Source organism: Alosa sapidissima, chromosome 19 (assembly GCF_018492685.1).
Source record: "Alosa sapidissima isolate fAloSap1 chromosome 19, fAloSap1.pri, whole genome shotgun sequence".
Lineage (NCBI taxonomy): Eukaryota > Metazoa > Chordata > Actinopteri > Clupeiformes > Clupeidae > Alosa > Alosa sapidissima.
In genome coordinates, this window is record NC_055975.1 from 26,889,090 (window position 1) to 26,913,323 (window position 24,234).

At 40.4% G+C, this 24,234-nt stretch overlaps 1 long non-coding RNA gene across 1 annotated transcript; it reads left to right on the top strand.

Annotated features, from left to right (window-relative positions):
* Nucleotides 1–11,139: 11,139 nt before the first annotated feature.
* On the top strand, nt 11,140–13,895 carry LOC121693355. Its single transcript, XR_006025477.1, has 2 exons — nt 11,140–11,174; nt 13,508–13,895. It is a non-coding gene; the product is annotated as an uncharacterized LOC121693355 (long non-coding RNA).
* Nucleotides 13,896–24,234: the final 10,339 nt, after the last annotated feature.

A 24,234-nucleotide genomic window follows, 5' to 3' on the forward strand; every position in this document is an offset into this window, starting at 1 on the left:
GCATTTCTGAACTTTCCAGGAGTCCATATTAACAATAAAGCAATTAATGTTTATCTTGATTGGGATTCAAATGAAAGCAAAGCAAGTTACTTTATTAACTGAACTTTAAGACATAGGTCTATTTGATTATTTCAAATCAAATTTCAAAAGATGTGCAGCAGACCTGCAAAACAATATATTCTTCAGAAATATAGCTGATATAAACTGAAATAAATGCTACTGCAGAAGTGCATGCACAAAATGTAGGCCTACACACATTATAAAGGGCATAACAAACAGAAAAAAAATATTATATTCATACTATTCATTCAACTTTTCAACATGAGTGCATTGCCATTTTATAGGTCTACAGTCTATGGTGCACTGTCACTTGCCACACTCATCAACGCCGAAGTTTTTAACAGGTAAACACTGGATGAACAATGGATTTTATGGAGCAGCGACCAAATATAACTGAATTTACACGGCTGCAAAGTGCGATGCTGGTGTGCGTTGTTGTATTGAAAAGAATGGAATCTAATGTAAATGAATGTCGAAAGCAGAGTGCATCGCAAATAGTAGCAGCCAAAGAGGAATGTTGATAACAGAACAAGTGACGGTGAAAAAATCTTTGGCGGCACACAACTAATGCGTCAGCCTAGGCTACTACTCTTTGGCCGGCTCGTTAGCCCAACCAAGTGTGTGCAGCATGCCTTTACGTAGCCTACTAACGGCGCATCATCATAAAGATACATTATATCATTGAAAGACAGCTAGTAATCACATGTTGACGTTACATCTAGTTCAGGGGTCTCAAACTCAAATGAGCTGGGGGCCAATTCTGCCAACGTCATCTGATTGGAGGGCCGGCTATTTCTGAAAATGCAATGTTCTTTTTTTCAAATACCACACAAAACTGCAAACAGAAAGTGCAAGTGTTTTTATCTAGTTTTAGACACCTGTGCTAGCAACCTTAGCTTATAAATAAAATAATGATAAAATAAATATGAATACAAATTATAAAATAAATGAAAAACATAAAAACAGATATGTGTGTGTGTTTCACACCAAATAAAAATATTTCCTCTCATAACTTTTTTAAACCTGGCAAACTAGGCATCAGGGTTAAGAAAGCAACACCATTGGATTTTTTTATCAACATTTCAAAAGGCCATGGCTTGAAAGTGGTCAGAGATAAAGTCCTACTGTAAATGTAAAAATCTTTGAGTAAAACAAAAGTTTATGAAGGGGGTAAATTTACCCATCTAATTTGTCACTGGATGGCAAGAACCTCAAATTATGCACCTTTCAGTAAATACTGGATGAACATATTTAAGCAGGTTTACTTTCCTTTTTTCATATAACCCACATAACAAATTAACAGGAAAACACCTAAGATGTATACCAACACCTAAGATGTTGTGGTTTAGTAATAGATTACTACAATATAGGCCTACAATAAAGTATTTTGGTCAAACAGTTCCTATCGCGGGTAATCTGCAGTACCCAGAAGTTCGCATCATATTGCGGGTGACTTTGTAGTTCTTTAGAGCCCTATTTCTACTAGCCCTGCTGTCTGTACCACATCAATTACGGACACTATCATCACGATTATCAGTGCAACCTCCAAGCTATGGGCAGAGGGTTGAAACCATAGACATAATACAGTATACATAGACGCCGCATTGGCTGCTGGAAACAAGAAATGCGGCCGCCATCTTGGACCGGTCATACTCCTCGTTGCGTTGCAGCAGAAAACACAAGATGACAGCACTGTGCAGCATGTTCCTGCTCAAATCGGCGGACCATACTCGGGGGATTTACTTTTCACAAGTAAGATTTAACATTACCGTACTATTGGTTGTATTTTGTATTTTCGAACAATGTGGCCTGTATCATAGCTACATGTATGACCTTTGCAGCAAACAAAACCGCGTGAAAATCTGTTCGGCATTCAGTGAGGTATGATTAATTTAATGCGCTGACAGCTCATTGCACCAGCCAAAGAGATTACACTGAGTGGAGTGGATGACCGATCCAAGATGGCGGCCCCACGTCTCGTCAGCGCTAGTAAGGAGTAGCGGTCGATGCGGTGTCTATGTATATTATGTCTATGGTTGAAACAAGCATGGTATGCTTAGTGGACACCGTTGTATACACGCACCTCTATTCACAGACGCAACGTGACTATCACTGTCATAGACGATCGATCATAATCTCCAAAAGGATATTCTCCTTCAGAATTAGAATAGGTGAATAACATAGCTTACCTAAGACTTCATCACACGTGAACGTTTTCCAACATTTGGTGTAGGCCTATTTCTGCTTAATTTCTGCTTCAATTTCTGCAACACTATGGCCTGCATCGCTTCCGCGTCATTACAAATGCACGTCTTTGTGTTTCTCGCGTGTAAAGTATTTCCTGAAAACTTTGCGCAGCGATTTTGGGTTTGAATCAAGATCTGGATGTCTTGCACATAGTGGAGCAGAGTAGATCTACAAATGAGATTTGTCACCGTACCTGGATCTATCGTCTATTTTAATCAGTGTCGTTGTTTGTCGCAATTAATAGCCTCAAGGGCCGGATTACATTATTATTTTGTCATACGTCGCGGGCCGGAATTGGGCAGGGCCGGGTGTTTGAGACCCCTGATCTAGTTATTAATTCGAAGGACATTCAATCATTTTACTAACACGGCAGTTATGAAGAATTGTGTTTATGTAACTTACTCATGTCGAAACGATGTACATTACCAACCTTATTCGTTTGCAATATCCCATTTATTATACAAATTTAGCATGTACCCTTACCATAATATCCCATGCAAAATGGTTAGCTTGCTAGCTAGCTAACTGTGGAACTTCAGTATAACATAGCCAATTATCTCACCTAGTTGTAGGAAATAGGCTACGTTCATATTACAAGTGATAGAATGAATGTGTGACTTATGTTTAGTTGATGTTATGACATGTAAAGTTAAGCTTGCTGAACTTAATTAGTCAGCCACTGGCAGTTTGACTGTGCCTATCATTCGTGACACTCCTGTTAGTAAACATGGTCACATTAATCCCATAAACACACAGATAACTCTTACACCAACCTTATTTTGTGCCTTTTATTCATGTTTGTTTCAAGATTTAGTAAGTTTACTATAAGCACGTTTCGCTCTCCACTTTGATGCAGCATAGATTTCCATTATATCAGTCATCTTCCCCCTAAAAGGGGGCGTGTATGCAGCACACAACGTTCTGTTCCATTCCATTCGTCAGTGCGTATTGTTTAGTTTCCGGTCTGGCTAGATCGGTGTGGTGTTGTATTTGTTCTAACGTTACTAGTTGTTGCAACAGCATGTGAAAAAACTACAAAGTTTGTTACACCAAAATGAACGTTAATCTCGCGATAAAAAAAATTACGCCGTTAAAATAGGTTTCCGTTAACGCCATTAATAACGCGTTTAACTGACAGCACTAATACATACACACGGCTGCATTCATAAAAAAATCTGATGGTATAAGCCTTTACAGCTTGAAGTGTCACAAAGCATTATAAAGCTTCTTTGACCTCTTGATAATGTTTCTCTCTCTCTTTCTCTCTCTCTCTCTCACACACACATACACACAAGGTGTCATGTGGCAGACTTTTCAAAAAGTTGGCCAAAGACATTACAATTTTTGCCTATTGCTAACACACTAAAAAAAATGCTTAGACCGTTCATATATGTATCTCCAATTCTAGGGAGTTTTTCCTCGCCCCTGTTACTCATGGGCTCTCTTTGAATGTTTTAACACTCTGTAAAGCGCCATGAGACATATGTAATGTTTTGGCTCTCTATAAGTGAAATTAAATTGAAATTGAAATTAAAATTGAAATAGACCAAAGCCTCAATACTAGAGATGCACCGATAGATCGGCTGGTGAATCGGCCGATTTTCACGTGATCGGCCATGACCGGCGACCGGCCGGTCAGTCTGAGACATGCCGATTTTATGCCGATCAAATACACTCGTGCGCCGCAATTGTAACAACACCCATCTGAGTTTGCAAAGTTTGAAGAAGTTAGCAACCAGGCCAACACTCAGGGCTGGAAGTAGGGCTACAAAGAAAGCGCTAATAGGCTACTGAGTTTTTCTATGTGGCAAACACTGTGCTTTACCATTGGCCTACTGCGTGGAATTTACTAAGCTGTCACTTCATTAGGCTACGTAAACATCGCTCATCACCACCCATTACTGCCGCTAATTGCATGCCCACAGCTGAACCACAAGCCTGCTGAACGGAGATAAATGACTGCGACATTAAAAATAATCAAAGATGTCAACAAGCAGCGACATACAGTAGCCCTAGTAGTTCTACTCCACTGAAAAAAAAATACTCTAACTATTTACTGCACGTAGACTAGGGCTATGCCTTAAAATACCCTAGTCTAGCAGATTGAGAAGTGGATGTCGTGAAAGTGAACAAACGATAGCCTATTAGAAAGGCAAACAAACGTTAAAGTTGCTTTTGACATAGTAGCCTACAATGAAGAAAACTGATGCTCTGAATACTAAATCAGTCGTCTCTGAAAGTTTCTATAGCCTAATTGATGCATTTAACCGGAATTTGGATTTAATTTTTTCACCGCAAAACAGACGTGCACTGTTTTCATATGGTGGAGCACCTAATCGCTATTAGCACTTCTCCCCTGTGTTTGCGTGATAGCCTAGGCTGTTACCCCTTTACCTCGCCCTCCCATAAATTCATCAATGCATATGAAAATATGTTACATGGTTCAAATGTATCATGAAAATTGTTCTTAAATCTTTAGTTGGATATTGGATGTGAGAAGCATAAAATGGGTGTTCCATAACTTAACTTAATCCATAATTTGATACTGCATCTGAAGTTAGACTTGAAAAAGAATCTGTCTGCTCACCGGTTCCATTTTTTTTTAACAGCCATTTCATCATTGATAAGTTGATTACACGTCTATATTAACATGGTCTATCAAAGAAAAGATAGAAAATAACTATTTGTGTGTGTGCTGTAAAATGGTTAGAAGAAATGAAATCGGAATCGGCTAAAATCGGTATCGGCAGGTCAAACTCTATGAAAAATCGGAAATCGGTATCGGCCCAGAAAATTGCAATCGGTGCATCTCTACTCAATACCTATACGTCTTGTAGCATACCTTAAACACTACCTTGGGGCAGCCGTGGCCTACTGGTTAGCACTTCGGACCTGTAACCGGAGGGTTGCCGGTTTGAACCCCGACCAGTAACCCCGACCCTTGAGCAAGGCACCTAACCCCTCACTGCTCCCCGAGCGCCACTGTTGATGAGGGCAGCTCACTGCACAGGGATTAGTGTATGCTTCACCTCACTGTGTGTACACTGTGTGCTGTGTGTGTTGGGGTAAATGCAGAGACCATATTTCCCTCATGGGATCAAAAGAGTATATATACTATACTATACTATACTATACAGTAACAAACTGCACAGTTTGTCTTAGAATGGCTTTTATTGGTTACACACACCAAAACACACGAACGCATAATGCCGGGCCAGACCTGGCCCTTATGCTCCAGCACTAAACATCTATGTGAGGCTGTATCTACAACACACACTAGTTAGACCCGGTTATGAACACTGTAATCAACTATAAACATAAACACGACAGTCAGGACGCACAACATTGGAAACTTGCATGGTTAACATTAACATTCAACATAACACATCAACCGAACAGCATCATGGGAGCACAGTCATCAATAGCTAGGCTCAGATCATTACAATACTATACTATACTATACTAACCATTAGCTTAAACACATTTTCTGCTTGCACATTGTTTGCAATTTTGCAAACACACCACACTACCGCGGTTTCTTACATTAGACACTTTAGAAATCTCCTGTTGTCTTTGGAAAAACACTTCCATTCAAAATACAAGCACATCTGGTAACTGGTAATAATATAAACAATAAGTAAACAATACGGCATTTCAGAATGTTTGTAAACAATAGGCTCCAAGATCCTTCCAGGTGGCAGAATGCAAGCGGCTTCCACTGACCTTACATAGTTAAAACATTGTTGTTGATCAAAGTTGAAACAATAACGAAAACGTGTTGTGTTTGATTTTGTGCCGCCAGATATACAGCAAAAAGTGTAGGGTTTTTATCGATGTCCTTCAGAAAGGAAAAAAAAATCTCCAGCGGAACCTGTGGGTGAAGTTTTAAAGCTAGTGGACGTCGTCAAAAGTAATGCTGCAGAGGAGATGGCAAGACTGCCTGGTGGCAGAGTAGCCACTTCTTACATCTGTATCCGATCCGAGCAACAAAAACCCGATCATAGCCTTTTTATTTAGATAGCAGGGAAATACACCATCTAACAGATTGTAAGTCAAACAGCGACACTAAACTAAAATACTAAAATAACCACTCAATGGCAGGCTGAGGTTCATTTACACATTAGGCTATAGTAGGCTAGCCTAGGCTACTATGCATTTCATTTAACGTTATTGCTATCTCCTTAGGGCCGTTTGCACAAAGCACCTTAAGTTTTGTCCCTTTAGTATCAACCACGGAGATTGTTTGTTTGCTAATTTGTGCTTGCTTTTCTGAGGATGCAGATGTTGGTCAATACGGGACTGTCTGTCCAAAATAATAGCAAGCTGTGTGCACATATTGATGATAAAATCAGATAGTGAATGACGCATTACAAATCTGAGTAGGCCTATAACTAACTTTGACAAGTTTGACAGATGACAGCCAAACACGGCAGTGACAATTAATTTCACAATGTTAGCTATAGTTATTAATGCACCTACTGTAGGCCTATCAATAGCTAATGTTAGCAATGAATAACTCAACTGGTAGGCTACGTTCAACGGACATAGTTGTAACTAGCACAAATTAAGTAACAGTAGCCTAGTCTGAAACGAAATGCTGTTTTACATCTAACCAGTGGTGCAAATAACTGACATGTCCAAATGGGCCTTGATGAAATGCGTCGCTAGACTGTTCATACACATTTTAACGGGCCAAAGTTGAAGAGCTTTTGTCCGTTATTGTTCGTGCAAATATAGGCTGATTCATGTTCCCTTGCATTGTGTAACTGCAGGTCCATGGCTAGTCTGGCTTTCATCAGACCAAGCTCAATCTTTTAAGAAATCAAAAAATAAATAGCGGGCAGATCAGGCTCCTAGTCCATAGGCACCCGATATTGTTTAATTTTCAGATTGAGATATACACGCTCTGGCTATTCTAAATGCAAAAATGCATTAGGGAGTTATGACAAAACTGTAACTAACAAACTAGATCCTAATAGAAAGCTGTTAGCTTCCCTAAGCTACAGGTAGGATTATAAGGTAGGCCTATTTACAACATAAATTGTCAATAGGCTATGCTGGCGACACAAATAAAATCTCCTTTGGAAACCAATGGCTTACGACTTACAGTATCAAGCGGACTTAAACTGCCATATCGTGGCGAAAAGTTGTAATAACATTCACACAGTTCCATGAGTCAAGGAAAGCGCGAATGAAGTAGCCACTTCTAAATGGGACCCACTACACAGTAGCTTAAGGTGTGTTGCTAAAGCAGCCATAATGAAATGAAGGTGTCATTGTTTGGATACTTCACACACACGTGCTTTTTAATTTCACAGACTACAACTACCAAGCTGTAATCAAAGCACATCGATTCCCCTCTCACACCCTGCACGCACTTAAAACAAAATAAACAGGCGTCTCAGTCTCACGCATGTATAGGCAAAACTGTATCAGACCGGTGTAACGTTGGTAAATCTTCCATTGCACAGAATGATTTTGTAGCACGTGCAATAAATGACAGTCGAAAGATACAAACAGTGCTGCTATCAATTTGCTTGGTATAACCGCATTTATAGTTTTCTACAAATGCAATCAATCAAATGGGCCTCCATCACTCAACCAACGCTAACGGTAACATTACCTAGGTCCTTATTGATATTACAAGATTAACGTACCTGCAGTAAAAACCAAGCATGTCCGATAAACATCCTCACTTCATCCTCACTTACACTTCATGTGAACATCGTCCTGTCCTTATTAGATGTTCGCTGCGGTAAATTACAGTCCTTGTAGGAAGTGTCCATTATTTTTTCAACCCACTTTTAACTTCCAAAAAAATTACGTCTCACTGCAACGATGCGCCATCTAGTGGACAAACGACTACTTATCGCCAATACTGAAAATGCAGCCATGATGATGATGATGAATATTTTGGCTTTCTTTTGATCCTATTGAATTTGTAATTATGTATCGGCCGTTCTAATACCGATAGTATGTGGGTGCCTGTGTGTGTTCATGTTTATATGTGTGCACCGCCATTTACAGGCCAATGAGTGTACAGTCACTAAATGTACACATAACCTAATTTTTTTAGCCCCCCCCCCCATGGATGAAATTCTACGAAACTTGGCATACCCCCAGACCCCCAGAGAATGCCAGGTCAATCATACACATAAAATTTGGTGCAGTTCTGAACATCTTAACTGAAGATAGGGGCGATTAAAGCAGAATAATATTGCATTTTCATTTTTGACCGGGGCGGGGGGGGCAAATCACAAATGAGTGATTATGAGCCAGGTTGATGTGGGCCCTTGAGACCAACATACCATAAAAGATTCACAGAGAACTGTGTCTGCCCTACCCTCCTTTCGGGGGGTCCAGTCCAGCGGGGGGGCTGCAGATGAAAACGAAAAATGACGGTTCCATGCTATCCATGTGGGGGTACATGCCCACCAAGTTTTGTGTACCCCGGTCTTTCAGTGTCCCGGGAATCCTTGTTGGTGTACGTCACTAAATGTACACATAAATTATTTTATTGTAAGGCCCCCCATGAACGAAAGTACACAAAACTTGGCATGCATTCAGAGGGTGTCATAATGATCCTACACTTTTAATTTCGTGCAGTTTTGACCTTGTCAGCCAGAGATATTGAGATGAAAACACCTAATTTTTTGCTTTTTAATTTTTAACTAGGTGGCGCTATACATGAAATAAGTGGTAATGGGATGGGTTGACATGCCCCCTTAAGACCAACATACAAAAAAAAGGTGGACCTCCTAGGCCCTACGGTTCTCGAGATATTCACAGAAAACTGTCTCTGGCCACCTACAGTACAGGCCAGTTGGTGTATAGTAACATAAATTAATTTATTGTGTGGCCCCCCATGAACGGAATTCCACAAAACTTGGCGTGCATACAGAGGGTGTCATAATGATCCTACACTTTCAATTTCGTGCAGTTTTGACTATGTTAGGTCACAGATACCTTCAATTACACCACCTCATTTTTATTTTTTTGTGTTTAACTAGGTGGCGCTATACATGAAATGAGTGGTTATGGAATGGGTTGACATGGCCCCTTGAGATCAACATACAAAAAAAAAAATGGTCCTCCTAAACCCTACGGTTTTCGAGATATTCACAGAAAACTGTGTCTGCCCTACCCTCCTTTCGGGGGGTCCAATTCAGCGGGGGGGCTACAGATCAAAACGAAAAACGATGGTTCCATGCTATCCATGTGGGGTTACATGTCCACCAAGTTTCGTGTACCCCAGTCTTTCAGTGTCCCGGGAATCATTGACGGAAATTTGGGCATGCGAAAAAGAAAAAAAAAAGAAAAAATCTGACTAAACCTATATGGCCGCTTCGCTGCGCGGCGGTCATAATAAGAAGGCACATACAATGAAGAATTAAGAGCAGCAAAATTAAATTTGGGTTCAAAACTGTGCAATTGTGCATACAGTAGACAGTCAATATAATAGTGCAAAAGTCAGGCCAATAAATGGCTGAGGTAGTTCTGTTTGACCTAAGTATGCAAGTGGCATAGTGGTGCAAATTATGTAAGAGCAGCAGAAGTGTGTTCAGAAGTGTTTTCAGGACAACAGGACAATAACAACAAGTTGCAAAGTGTGCAAGTGTACAAGTGGAGTAGTGCAAGTGGAGTAGTGCAAGGCAGCCATTGTGGGTCCAAAAGTCCAGGATGTTATGTAGCTGAGGGTGGAGGGGGGAGAGAGTTCAGCATCCTAACAGCCTGGTGTATGAAGCTGTTGGTGAGTCTGGTGGTGCGGGAGCGCAGGCTTCTATACCTCTTCCCAGAGGGCAGTTGATCAAACAAATTGTGAGCAGGGTGACTTGCATCAATCACAATTGTGGTCGCCTTGCGGGTGAGGTGGGAGGTGTAAATGTCCTTCAGGGAGGGGAGTGAAGCACCAATAATCCTTCCAGCTGTGTTCACTATGGGCTGCAGGGCTTTCCTGTTGTATTCAGTGCAGCTTCCGCCCCACACAGCGATACAGCTGGAGATGATGCTCTCAATGGTGCCTCGGTAGAATGTGGTCATGATGGCTGGTGGAGCACTTGCTCGCCTGAGTTTCCGCAGGAAGTACAGGCGGCGCTGAGCTTTCTTCGCCAGTGATGCAGTGTTGGTGGTCCAGGAGAGGTCTTCACTGATGTGCACCCCCAGGAATTTGGTGCTGCTCACTCTCTCCACCACAGCACCGTCGATGGTCAGTGGCAGGTGTTGGGTGTGACCTCTCCGGAAGTCAACAACAATCTCCTTGGTCTTGCTGACGTTCAGCAGGAGGTTGTTGTCCCTGCACCACGTGTTCAGAAGGTCGACCTCCAACCTGTATTGAGTATCGTTGCCCTTGGTGATGAGACCCACCAGAGTTGTGTCGTCAGCAAATTTCCCTATGTGGTTGTTGCTGTAGGTTGCAGTGCAGTCATGCGTCAGCAGGGTGAAGAGCAGCGGACCGTGCTCAGTGTGATGCTGCTTGAGATATTGTTGCCAACACGTACTACTTGAGGCCTCTGACAGAGGAAGTCCAGTAGCCAGTTGCAGAGGTAGGTACTGAGTCCCAGTTTGTCAAGTTTGCAGATGAGTTGTTGTGGTATTATGGTGTTGAATGCAGAACTGAAGTCTATAAACAGCAATCTCACATATGAGTCTCTTTTTTTTTTTTTTGAGGGCTGGGTGGAGGGCAGAGCAGATTGCATCCTCTGTGGACCGTTTGGCTCGGTATGCAAACTGGAAGGGGTCCAGGGTGGGGGGGAGAATGGATTTGATGTGTGACATGACAAGCCGCTCAAAGCACTTCATGATGATGGGTGTCAGTGCCACGAGGCGGTAATCATTGAAGCAGGATGGAGCAGTTTTCTTCGGCACAGGTATGATGGTGGCAGCTTTGAAACATGATGGGACGATGGCTTGCTTCAGGGAAGTGTTAAAGATGTCTGTGAAGACATCCTTAAGCTCCTCAGCGCAGTCCTTCAGCGCATGACCTGGGATGTTGTCTGGGCCTGCTGCTTTACGGGTGTTGATAGCAGCAAGTGTCTTCTTCACGCTGTCAGCAGAGAGGCACAGGGGCTGCTCGTGTGGAGGGGGAGGGGTCTTCTGTGGGCAACTGCTGTTTTGTGCTTCAAAGCGAGCAAAGAAGTCACTGACGAACCGGTTTGTGAGGTGGGGTCAGTTCAAGGGTGGATATGGCACACAAGGTGATATTTTCTCCGTTGCCTAGCCCGAGAGGCCTGCGATGTCAATGAGGACTTGTGGCCAGATCTGGACAGAAGGCAGGATCCATGACACCCCCCCCACACACACACACACGCACACATGTTCAATAGCAATTTCTCCAGTAATTGTTTTTTTTCTTTTTTCTTTAGTTTTGTTGCTACATTTTTTTTATTTGTTTAGAGTACATTCACTTACACTTACATTCACAAAAATTTGACCTTAATTAAGTCAAGTCAAGTTTATTTATATAGCGCATTTCATACACAGAGGTCATTCAATGTGCTTTACATAAACAAAAGCATTGATAACTGTGTGCAATGTGCTTTGCATAAACAAAAGCATTGATAACTGTGATTCTATTCTATAAGAATATTTGTTTTTTTGTAAATATTTTGTTGACAAATAAATTCTACAATTCACAGAAGACTGAGTCTGAGAAGATGACAATAAAAATAGAAACACAAAGACTGCAGTGTTTAAAACACATTAGTGTGCTGGGCGTGTATGTATTCATAGGCCTATGGACCCTTTCAACTGTAGAAACAAACTGTATTCCTAAAGCATTTCCAGAGGCACAGAAAACAACATTCAGCTAATGGTAACTTAAGGACAAACAAAAAAATAAAAAAGACAAGTTACATAAAGTGTTTTATGTTATGATGCGTTTTATGTTATGATGCATCTGCATTGCTTCTGAACATTTCAACCTGAAATCATCAATGAGTGTGAAGAAGTGGCAAATACAGTTTTTTTTTTTCAACTGCCTACACACTAAATCATTTCTTGTCACACAATTTCCTAAACATGTCTTTCAAACACCATAATTCCACACCAAATCTGCAAAACCATACACTAATTCTCAGTGTTTGAGTTTTCAATTTCCTAAAACACATTTTTCAAAACACCACACACAATTTTCTACCTAACACACAAAAATCTAACAGGAGGAAACTTGATTTCATTTTTCAAACACAGCCTATAAAAATGCCACATGCTTTTTTGAAATGCAAAATGCCTCAAATCTGCAGCAAAATGACACGCAACATTCAAAATGTCATAAACACCTCTCTAAAGCAAACATTCGCCTCACATTATAAACACTTTTGTCATAATATGACATTTTAGATACATCATAGACACTGTTACTCAAAACCTAAAGCACTTCTTTTTCATGGGCTTCGCTTCTATGTATATTTCCATACAAGAGTGAAAGTCATCTAGAGAGAAGTTAAAATACACAGTAAACATGTAAACTATTGAAACCAAAAGTAGTGATTTTGTACACAAAGAGTTAAATCATTTCTCATTTCAGTGCTGCGGATCATCTCGTACAGATCTTGTAATGTGCAGTAGCCTATAAGGGTAAATCGCGCTGATTTGTCCCCACCAAGGCTCAGACTAAACCTACGCCCTTGGCCTATAGACCCTTTCAACTGCAGAAAGTACATTACGCTAAAGTCAGATTAATTTTTAATTTCAAGATATCTGCATTGGTTCTGAACATTTCAACCATAAATCCTCTAGGAATAGATTGAAAGAGTCTATACCTATATATAGATATCTATTCATAGGCCTATACTAAAGCAATGATTGGATGGTGTTCAGTAAAGTAATGAGTGTTTGTACATTGAAGACTGAGTGTGAATAAGTGGCATATAAGTGTGGCATTTTGAAAAACGAAATCAAGTTACTTCCTGATAGATTTTTGTGTGAAAATTGTGCGTGGTGTTTTGCAGAACGTGTTTTAGGAAATTGAAAACTGAGTCAAACACTGAGAATTAGTGTATGATTTTGCAGATTTGGTATGGGGTTATGATGTTTGGAAGACCTGTTTAGAAAATTGTGTGACAAGCAAAAAGAACACTCCGTTCTCTTTTTGTACATCTCGTCTTTGTGAAGAAGCTCACATTTGCTTATATCACAGTCCCTTTCTTTTCTAATCTCCTCTGGACACTTTCTCATTGGTAATCGTTATATCTTCCTACAGCGTTCCGCTAAAATGGCCGCTGCTACACAAACGTGACGTTGTCGCCCGAACTCTATAGGACAGGGGCAGCACCATGCTCTGGGGCTGCTCTTCAGCAGAAGATACAAGAAAAACATGGCTCCCATCAAAGGCAGTAGGAATTCAGTAGGAATTCACCTACACAGAAGAAAATCACCCAGGAGAACCTTGATCATGTTACATCATTATCAACAGATCTCTGTCTGGGTCAAGGATCCATGGTTCAGCAAGCCAACTTCCCAAAGCACTTATCACAAATATGAAGTAGGCTAATGCTTTTGTAAAGGTTGTGGAATGGTGCAAGAAGGCCTTTGGCAATAAAGGGACAGAGAGAGAGAGAGAGAGAGAGAGAGAGAATCAGATTTGAGATTGAACCATCATTCAAATCAACACAGATCTAAGTCTCGATAATCAGTGATCTCGTTAGTAGTTACAAGCTGTAAAGAACTTCAAGTTCAAGTTAGTGCCATAGTCTGCAGTGTGCTAAAGAACAATGGAACTATTCATCTTTATTTACAGTTTTTCACAGTTGCTTTGGCGCATTTCTCAGATCAGTATAAAAGTGACATGACACTGTCATGAATGTGTCATAAACAAGTCATAAACATTTATGACATAACGCTTCTGTTATTAAGTGGCATTCGTTTTTGTCATAACAAGTTAGGTTTAGGGTTATGGTTAGGATTACTGTAGGTTAGAGGTTAGGATTAGGGTTGGGGTTCATGTGTCATGACAGTCATAATTTCATGACAGTGTCATGTCACTTTTATGTCGATACTGTCAAGTAAAGTGTTACCGCAGTTTCTTCCCATCTTGAACAAAGCAATGCTTTCTTACATCCATGCAACTGATTTTGTACAAATGTCTGCTGTTTTTTTTCAATAGCTAATGTTATGTTGGTCAAAATGCACTATACTGATTCCATGCTGAATAGTCCTACCCCATAAAACCAATTATAAAACCAATTATATTAAAACTAATTATATAACCAACTATAACTAACTTTGACAAGTTTGACAGATGACAGCCAAACACGGCAGTGACAATTAATTTCACAATGTTAGCTATAGTTATTAATGCACCTACTGTAGGCCTATCAATAGCTAATGTTAGCAATGAATAACTCAACTGGTAGGCTACGTTCAACGGACATAGTTGTAACTAGCACAAATTAAGTAACAGTAGCCTAGTCTGAAACGAAATGCTGTTTTACATCTAACCAGTGGTGCAAATAACTGACATGTCCAAATGGGCCTTGATGAAATGCGTCGCTAGACTGTTCATACACATTTTAACGGGCCAAAGTTGAAGAGCTTTTGTCCGTTATTGTTCGTGCAAATATAGGCTGATTCATGTTCCCTTGCATTGTGTAACTGCAGGTCCATGGCTAGTCTGGCTTTCATCAGACCAAGCTCAATCTTTTAAGAAATCAAAAAATAAATAGCGGGCAGATCAGGCTGGGTTCACCCAGCCTAGTCCATAGGCACCCGATATTGTTTAATTTTCAGATTGAGATATACACGCTCTGGCTATTCTAAATGCAAAAATGCATTAGGGAGTTATGACAAAACTGTAACTAACAAACTAGATCCTAATAGAAAGCTGTTAGCTTCCCTAAGCTACAGGTAGGATTATAAGGTAGGCCTATTTACAACATAAATTGTCAATAGGCTATGCTGGCGACACAAATAAAATCTCCTTTGGAAACCAATGGCTTACGACTTACAGTATCAAGCGGACTTAAACTGCCATATCGTGGCGAAAAGTTGTAATAACATTCACACAGTTCCATGAGTCAAGGAAAGCGCGAATGAAGTAGCCACTTCTAAATGGGACCCACTACACAGTAGCTTAAGGTGTGTTGCTAAAGCAGCCATAATGAAATGAAGGTGTCATTGTTTGGATACTTCACACACACGTGCTTTTTAATTTCACAGACTACAACTACCAAGCTGTAATCAAAGCACATCGATTCCCCTCTCACACCCTGCACGCACTTAAAACAAAATAAACAGGCGTCTCAGTCTCACGCATGTATAGGCAAAACTGTATCAGACCGGTGTAACGTTGGTAAATCTTCCATTGCACAGAATGATTTTGTAGCACGTGCAATAAATGACAGTCGAAAGATACAAACAGTGCTGCTATACATTTGCTTGGTATAACCGCATTTATAGTTTTCTACAAATGCAATAAATCAAATGCCTCCATCACTCAACCAACGCTAACGGTAACATTACCTAGGTCCTTATTGATATTACAAGATTAACGTACCTGCAGTAAAAACCAAGCATGTCCGATAAACATCCTCAGATTTATTTCGGCTTCAAGAAGAAATGGGAATTACACTTCATGTGAACATCGTCCTATCCTTATTAGATGTTCGCTGCAGTAAATTACAGTCCTTGTATGAAGCGTCCATTGTTTTTTCCAACCCACTTTTAACTTCCAACAAAATTACGTCTCACTGCAACGATGCGCCATCTAGTGGACAAACGACTACTTCTCGCCAATACTGAAAATGCAGCCATGATGATGATGATGATGAATATTTATTTTGGCTTTCTTTTAATCCTACTGATTTTCATTTTTTACCGGGGGGGGGGGGGGCAAATCACAAATGAGTGATTATGAGCCAGGTTGATGTGGGCCCTTGAGACCAACATACCATAAAAGTTTCACAGAGAACTGTGTCTGCCCTACCCTCCTTTCGGGGGGTCCAGTCCAGCGGGGGGGCTGCAGATGAAAACGAAAAATGACGGTTCCATGCTATCCATGTGGGGGTACATGCCCACCAAGTTTTGTGTACCCCGGTCTTTCAGTGTCCCGGGAATCCTTGTTGGTGTACGTCACTAAATGTACACATAAATTATTTTATTGTAAGGCCCCCCATGAACGAAAGTACACAAAACGTGGCATGCATTCAGAGGGTGTCATAATGATCCTACACTTTTAATTTCGTGCAGTTTTGACCTTGTCAGCCAGAGATATTGAGATGAAAACACCTAATTTTTTGCTTTTTTGTGTTTAACTAGGTGGCGCTATACATGAAATGAGTGGTTATGGAATGGGTTGACATGGCCCCTTGAGATCAACATACAAAAAAAAAATGGTCCTCCTAAACCCTACGGTTTTCGAGATATTCACAGAAAACTGTGTCTGCCCTACCCTCCTTTCGGGGGGTCCAATTCAGCGGGGGGGCTACAGATCAAAACGAAAAACGATGGTTCCATGCTATCCATGTGGGGTTACATGTCCACCAAGTTTCGTGTACCCCGGTCTTTCAGTGTCCCGGGAATCATTGACGGAAATTTGGGCATGCGAAAAAAAAAAAAAAAAAAAAAAAAAAAAAAAAAAACAAATCTGACTAAACCTATATGACCGCCGCTTCGCTGCGCGGCGGTCATAATAAGTCTGGTAGTGACCTTAATCGGATTGGTGTAGGTTTTGCCCTGTCTACACCCACAGACAGTGTGCAGATTTGAATTTGCGATTAATGCGGTCGGATATTAACCCTTTGACTAAGAGGTGGCTGGCAGTGGGCATGGTTGGAACAGCACAGTCAAAACTCTGCCAAATGTACCTACCTCTTCCTTTAGAAAATTGTGTGACAAGCAAAAAGAACACTCCGTTCTCTTTTTGTACATCTCGTCTTTGTGAAGAAGCTCACATTTCCAGGTCAGTGTAGGCCCTTTATCAGGCCATTGAAATCTCCCGCAATCAACCTAAGTGCCTCAGATCTATCAGAGGCACATCATTTCAACAAAACCAACGGAAAGTGTTTGAAAACAATTGAGATTGTTTTCAATAGCCCGAGTGATAATGTGTCTTTTGTGTGGGTCACATCATCAATGCACTTGGTGATGTAAGAGGTTACAGTGTATGTATACTCCTCTATGTCTGTCTGGTTGTTGTAAGTGGCTGCCTGCTTAAACATTTCCCAGTCTGTTGTGTCAAAGCAGTCTTGAAGAGCATCAGAGGCTCCCTCAGGCCACACTTTTACCTGCTTGCGAACCGGTTTGTGAGGTGGGGTCAGTTCAAGGGTGGATATGGCACACAAGGTGATATTTTCTCCGTTGCCTAGCCCGAGAGGCCTGCGATGTCAATGAGGACTTGTGGCCAGATCTGGACAGAAGGCAGGATCCATGACACCCCCCACACACACACACATGCACACATGAAAGAAAAAAATGTTTTTTTGTTCAATAGCAATTTCTACAGTAATTGTTTTTTTCTTTTTTCTTTAGTTTTGTTGCTACATTTTTTTATTTGTTTAGAGTACATTCAGAGTACATTAGAGTACATTCACTTACACTTACATTCACAAAAATTTGACCTTAATTAAGTCAAGTCAAGTTTATTTATATTGCGCATTTCATACACAGAGGTCATTCAATGTGCTTTGCATAAACAAAAGCATTGATAACTGTGATTCTATTCTATAAGAATATTTGTTTTTTTGTAAATATTTTGTTGACAAATAAATTCTACAATTCACAGAAGACTGAGTCTGAGAAGATGACAATAAAAATAGAAACACAAAGACTGCAGTGTTTAAAACACATTAGTGTGCTGGGCGTGTATGTATTCATAGGCCTATGGACCCTTTCAACTGTAGAAACAAACTGTATTCCTAAAGCATTTCCAGAGGCACAGAAAACAACATTCAGCTAATGGTAACTTAAGGACAAACAAAAAAATAAAAAAGACAAGTTACATAAAGTGTTTTATGTTATGATGCGTTTTATGTTATGATGCATCTGCATTGCTTCTGAACATTTCAACCTGAAATCATCAATGAGTGTGAAGAAGTGGCAAATACAGTTTTTTTTCAACTGCCTACACACTAAATCTTTTCTTGTCACACAATTTCCTAAACATGTCTTTCAAACACCATAATTCCACACCAAATCTGCAAAACCATACACTAATTCTCAGTGTTTGAGTTTTCAATTTCCTAAAACACATTTTTCAAAACACCACACACAATGTTCTACCTAACACACAAAAATCTAACAGGAGGTAGCTTGATTTCATTTTTCAAACACAGCCTATAAAAATGCCACATGCTTTTTTGAAATGAAAAATGCCTCAAATCTGCAGCAAAATGACACGCAACATTCAAAATGTCATAAACACCTCTCTAAACATTCGCCTCACATTATAAACACTTTTGTCATAATATGACATTTTAGATACATCATAGACACTGTTACTCAAAACCTAAAGCTCTTCTTTTTCATGGGCTTCGCTTCTATGTATATTTCCATACAAGAGTGAAAGTCATCTAGAGAGAAGTTGAAATACACAGTAAACATGTAAACTATTGAAACCAAAAGTAGTGACTTTGCCCAAATAATTTGCTGTTGTGAATACAGTATGTTACAGTCAACATAAAAAAAGGAAGCAAAACACAATGACCACCAGATGTACATGGAGTTTTAAAAAAACTGATTAGACCAAAGACAGAAATTACTGTATTTTCAAAGAAAGAAAAGTGTGTGTGTGTGTGTGTGTGTTTGAGAGGGCCTATAGCAGGGGCGTAGATTTGCGTGGGGACCGAAGGACATGTCCACACCAATGTCAAATTACAACTGAAATGTCCCCACCAATATTCAGGTTGAAATGGGGAAAAAAGCGCTCACATGCGCTACACAAAGAGTTAAATCATTTCTCACTTCAGTGCTGCGGATCATCTCGTACAGATCTTGTAATGTACAGTAGTCTATAAGGGTAAATCGCGCTGATTTGTCCCCACCAAGGCTCAGACCAAACCTACGCCCTTGGCCTATAGACCCTTTCAACTGCAGAAAGTACATTACGCTAAAGTCAGATTAATTTTTAATTTCAAGATATCTGCATTGGTTCTGAACATTTCAACCATAAATCCTCTAGGAATAGATTGAAAGAGTCTATACCTATATATAGATATCTATTCATAGGCCTATACTAAAGCAATGATTGGATGGTGTTCAGTAAAGTAATGAGTGTTTGTACATTGAAGACTGAGTGTGAATAAGTGGCATATAAGTGTGGCATTTTGAAAAACGAAATCAAGTTACTTCCTGATAGATTTTTGTGTGAAAATTGTGCGTGGTGTTTTGCAGAACGTGTTTTAGGAAATTGAAAACTGAGTCAAACACTGAGAATTAGTGTATGATTTTGCAGATTTGGTATGGGGTTATGATGTTTGGAAGACCTGTTTAGAAAATTGTGTGACAAGCAAAAAGAACACTCCGTTCTCTTTTTGTACATCTCGTCTTTGTGAAGAAGCTCACATTTGCTTATATCACAGTCCCTTTCTTTTCTAATCTCCTCTGGACACTTTCTCATTGGTAATCGTTATATCTTCCTACAGCGTTCCGCTAAAATGGCCGCTGCTACACAAACGTGACGTTGTCGCCCGAACTCTATAGGACAGGGGCAGCACCATGCTCTGGGGCTGCTCTTCAGCAGAAGATACAAGAAAAACATGGCTCCCATCAAAGGCAGTAGGAATTCAGTAGGAATTCACCTACACAGAAGAAAATCACCCAGGAGAACCTTGATCATGTTACATCATTATCAACAGATCTCTGTCTGGGTCAAGGATCCATGGTTCAGCAAGCCAACTTCCCAAAGCACTTATCACAAATATGAAGTAGGCTAATGCTTTTGTAAAGGTTGTGGAATGGTGCAAGAAGGCCTTTGGCAATAAAGGGACAGAGAGAGAGAGAGAGAGAGAGAGAGAGAATCAGATTTGAGATTGAACCATCATTCAAATCAACACAGATCTAAGTCTCGATAATCAGTGATCTCGTTAGTAGTTACAAGCTGTAAAGAACTTCAAGTTCAAGTTAGTGCCATAGTCTGCAGTGTGCTAAAGAACAATGGAACTATTCATCTTTATTTACAGTTTTTCACAGTTGCTTTGGCGCATTTCTCAGATCAGTATAAAAGTGACATGACACTGTCATGAATGTGTCATAAACAAGTCATAAACATTTATGACATAACGCTTCTGTTATTAAGTGGCATTCGTTTTTGTCATAACAAGTTAGGTTTAGGGTTATGGTTAGGATTACTGTAGGTTAGAGGTTAGGATTAGGGTTGGGGTTCATGTGTCATGACAGTCATAATTTCATGACAGTGTCATGTCACTTTTATGTCGATACTGTCAAGTAAAGTGTTACCGCAGTTTCTTCCCATCTTGAACAAAGCAATGCTTTCTTACATCCATGCAACTGATTTTGTACAAATGTCTGCTGTTTTTTTTCAATAGCTAATGTTATGTTGGTCAAAATGCACTATACTGATTCCATGCTGAATAGTCCTACCCCATAAAACCAATTATAAAACCAATTATATTAAAACTAATTATATAACCAACTATAACTAACTTTGACAAGTTTGACAGATGACAGCCAAACACGGCAGTGACAATTAATTTCACAATGTTAGCTATAGTTATTAATGCACCTACTGTAGGCCTATCAATAGCTAATGTTAGCAATGAATAACTCAACTGGTAGGCTACGTTCAACGGACATAGTTGTAACTAGCACAAATTAAGTAACAGTAGCCTAGTCTGAAACGAAATGCTGTTTTACATCTAACCAGTGGTGCAAATAACTGACATGTCCAAATGGGCCTTGATGAAATGCGTCGCTAGACTGTTCATACACATTTTAACGGGCCAAAGTTGAAGAGCTTTTGTCCGTTATTGTTCGTGCAAATATAGGCTGATTCATGTTCCCTTGCATTGTGTAACTGCAGGTCCATGGCTAGTCTGGCTTTCATCAGACCAAGCTCAATCTTTTAAGAAATCAAAAAATAAATAGCGGGCAGATCAGGCTGGGTTCACCCAGCCTAGTCCATAGGCACCCGATATTGTTTAATTTTCAGATTGAGATATACACGCTCTGGCTATTCTAAATGCAAAAATGCATTAGGGAGTTATGACAAAACTGTAACTAACAAACTAGATCCTAATAGAAAGCTGTTAGCTTCCCTAAGCTACAGGTAGGATTATAAGGTAGGCCTATTTACAACATAAATTGTCAATAGGCTATGCTGGCGACACAAATAAAATCTCCTTTGGAAACCAATGGCTTACGACTTACAGTATCAAGCGGACTTAAACTGCCATATCGTGGCGAAAAGTTGTAATAACATTCACACAGTTCCATGAGTCAAGGAAAGCGCGAATGAAGTAGCCACTTCTAAATGGGACCCACTACACAGTAGCTTAAGGTGTGTTGCTAAAGCAGCCATAATGAAATGAAGGTGTCATTGTTTGGATACTTCACACACACGTGCTTTTTAATTTCACAGACTACAACTACCAAGCTGTAATCAAAGCACATCGATTCCCCTCTCACACCCTGCACGCACTTAAAACAAAATAAACAGGCGTCTCAGTCTCACGCATGTATAGGCAAAACTGTATCAGACCGGTGTAACGTTGGTAAATCTTCCATTGCACAGAATGATTTTGTAGCACGTGCAATAAATGACAGTCGAAAGATACAAACAGTGCTGCTATACATTTGCTTGGTATAACCGCATTTATAGTTTTCTACAAATGCAATAAATCAAATGCCTCCATCACTCAACCAACGCTAACGGTAACATTACCTAGGTCCTTATTGATATTACAAGATTAACGTACCTGCAGTAAAAACCAAGCATGTCCGATAAACATCCTCAGATTTATTTCGGCTTCAAGAAGAAATGGGAATTACACTTCATGTGAACATCGTCCTATCCTTATTAGATGTTCGCTGCAGTAAATTACAGTCCTTGTATGAAGCGTCCATTGTTTTTTCCAACCCACTTTTAACTTCCAACAAAATTACGTCTCACTGCAACGATGCGCCATCTAGTGGACAAACGACTACTTCTCGCCAATACTGAAAATGCAGCCATGATGATGATGATGATGAATATTTATTTTGGCTTTCTTTTAATCCTACTGATTTTCATTTTTTACCGGGGGGGGGGGGGGCAAATCACAAATGAGTGATTATGAGCCAGGTTGATGTGGGCCCTTGAGACCAACATACCATAAAAGTTTCACAGAGAACTGTGTCTGCCCTACCCTCCTTTCGGGGGGTCCAGTCCAGCGGGGGGGCTGCAGATGAAAACGAAAAATGACGGTTCCATGCTATCCATGTGGGGGTACATGCCCACCAAGTTTTGTGTACCCCGGTCTTTCAGTGTCCCGGGAATCCTTGTTGGTGTACGTCACTAAATGTACACATAAATTATTTTATTGTAAGGCCCCCCATGAACGAAAGTACACAAAACGTGGCATGCATTCAGAGGGTGTCATAATGATCCTACACTTTTAATTTCGTGCAGTTTTGACCTTGTCAGCCAGAGATATTGAGATGAAAACACCTAATTTTTTGCTTTTTTGTGTTTAACTAGGTGGCGCTATACATGAAATGAGTGGTTATGGAATGGGTTGACATGGCCCCTTGAGATCAACATACAAAAAAAAAATGGTCCTCCTAAACCCTACGGTTTTCGAGATATTCACAGAAAACTGTGTCTGCCCTACCCTCCTTTCGGGGGGTCCAATTCAGCGGGGGGGCTACAGATCAAAACGAAAAACGATGGTTCCATGCTATCCATGTGGGGTTACATGTCCACCAAGTTTCGTGTACCCCGGTCTTTCAGTGTCCCGGGAATCATTGACGGAAATTTGGGCATGCGAAAAAAAAAAAAAAAAAAAAAAAAAAAAAAACAAATCTGACTAAACCTATATGACCGCCGCTTCGCTGCGCGGCGGTCATAATAAGTCTGGTAGTGACCTTAATCGGATTGGTGTAGGTTTTGCCCTGTCTACACCCACAGACAGTGTGCAGATTTGAATTTGCGATTAATGCGGTCGGATATTAACCCTTTGACTAAGAGGTGGCTGGCAGTGGGCATGGTTGGAACAGCACAGTCAAAACTCTGCCAAATGTACCTACCTCTTCCTTTAGAAAATTGTGTGACAAGCAAAAAGAACACTCCGTTCTCTTTTTGTACATCTCGTCTTTGTGAAGAAGCTCACATTTCCAGGTCAGTGTAGGCCCTTTATCAGGCCATTGAAATCTCCCGCAATCAACCTAAGTGCCTCAGATCTATCAGAGGCACATCATTTCAACAAAACCAACGGAAAGTGTTTGAAAACAATTGAGATTGTTTTCAATAGCCCGAGTGATAATGTGTCTTTTGTGTGGGTCACATCATCAATGCACTTGGTGATGTAAGAGGTTACAGTGTATGTATACTCCTCTATGTCTGTCTGGTTGTTGTAAGTGGCTGCCTGCTTAAACATTTCCCAGTCTGTTGTGTCAAAGCAGTCTTGAAGAGCATCAGAGGCTCCCTCAGGCCACACTTTTACCTGCTTGCGAACCGGTTTGTGAGGTGGGGTCAGTTCAAGGGTGGATATGGCACACAAGGTGATATTTTCTCCGTTGCCTAGCCCGAGAGGCCTGCGATGTCAATGAGGACTTGTGGCCAGATCTGGACAGAAGGCAGGATCCATGACACCCCCCACACACACACACATGCACACATGAAAGAAAAAAATGTTTTTTTGTTCAATAGCAATTTCTACAGTAATTGTTTTTTTCTTTTTTCTTTAGTTTTGTTGCTACATTTTTTTATTTGTTTAGAGTACATTCAGAGTACATTAGAGTACATTCACTTACACTTACATTCACAAAAATTTGACC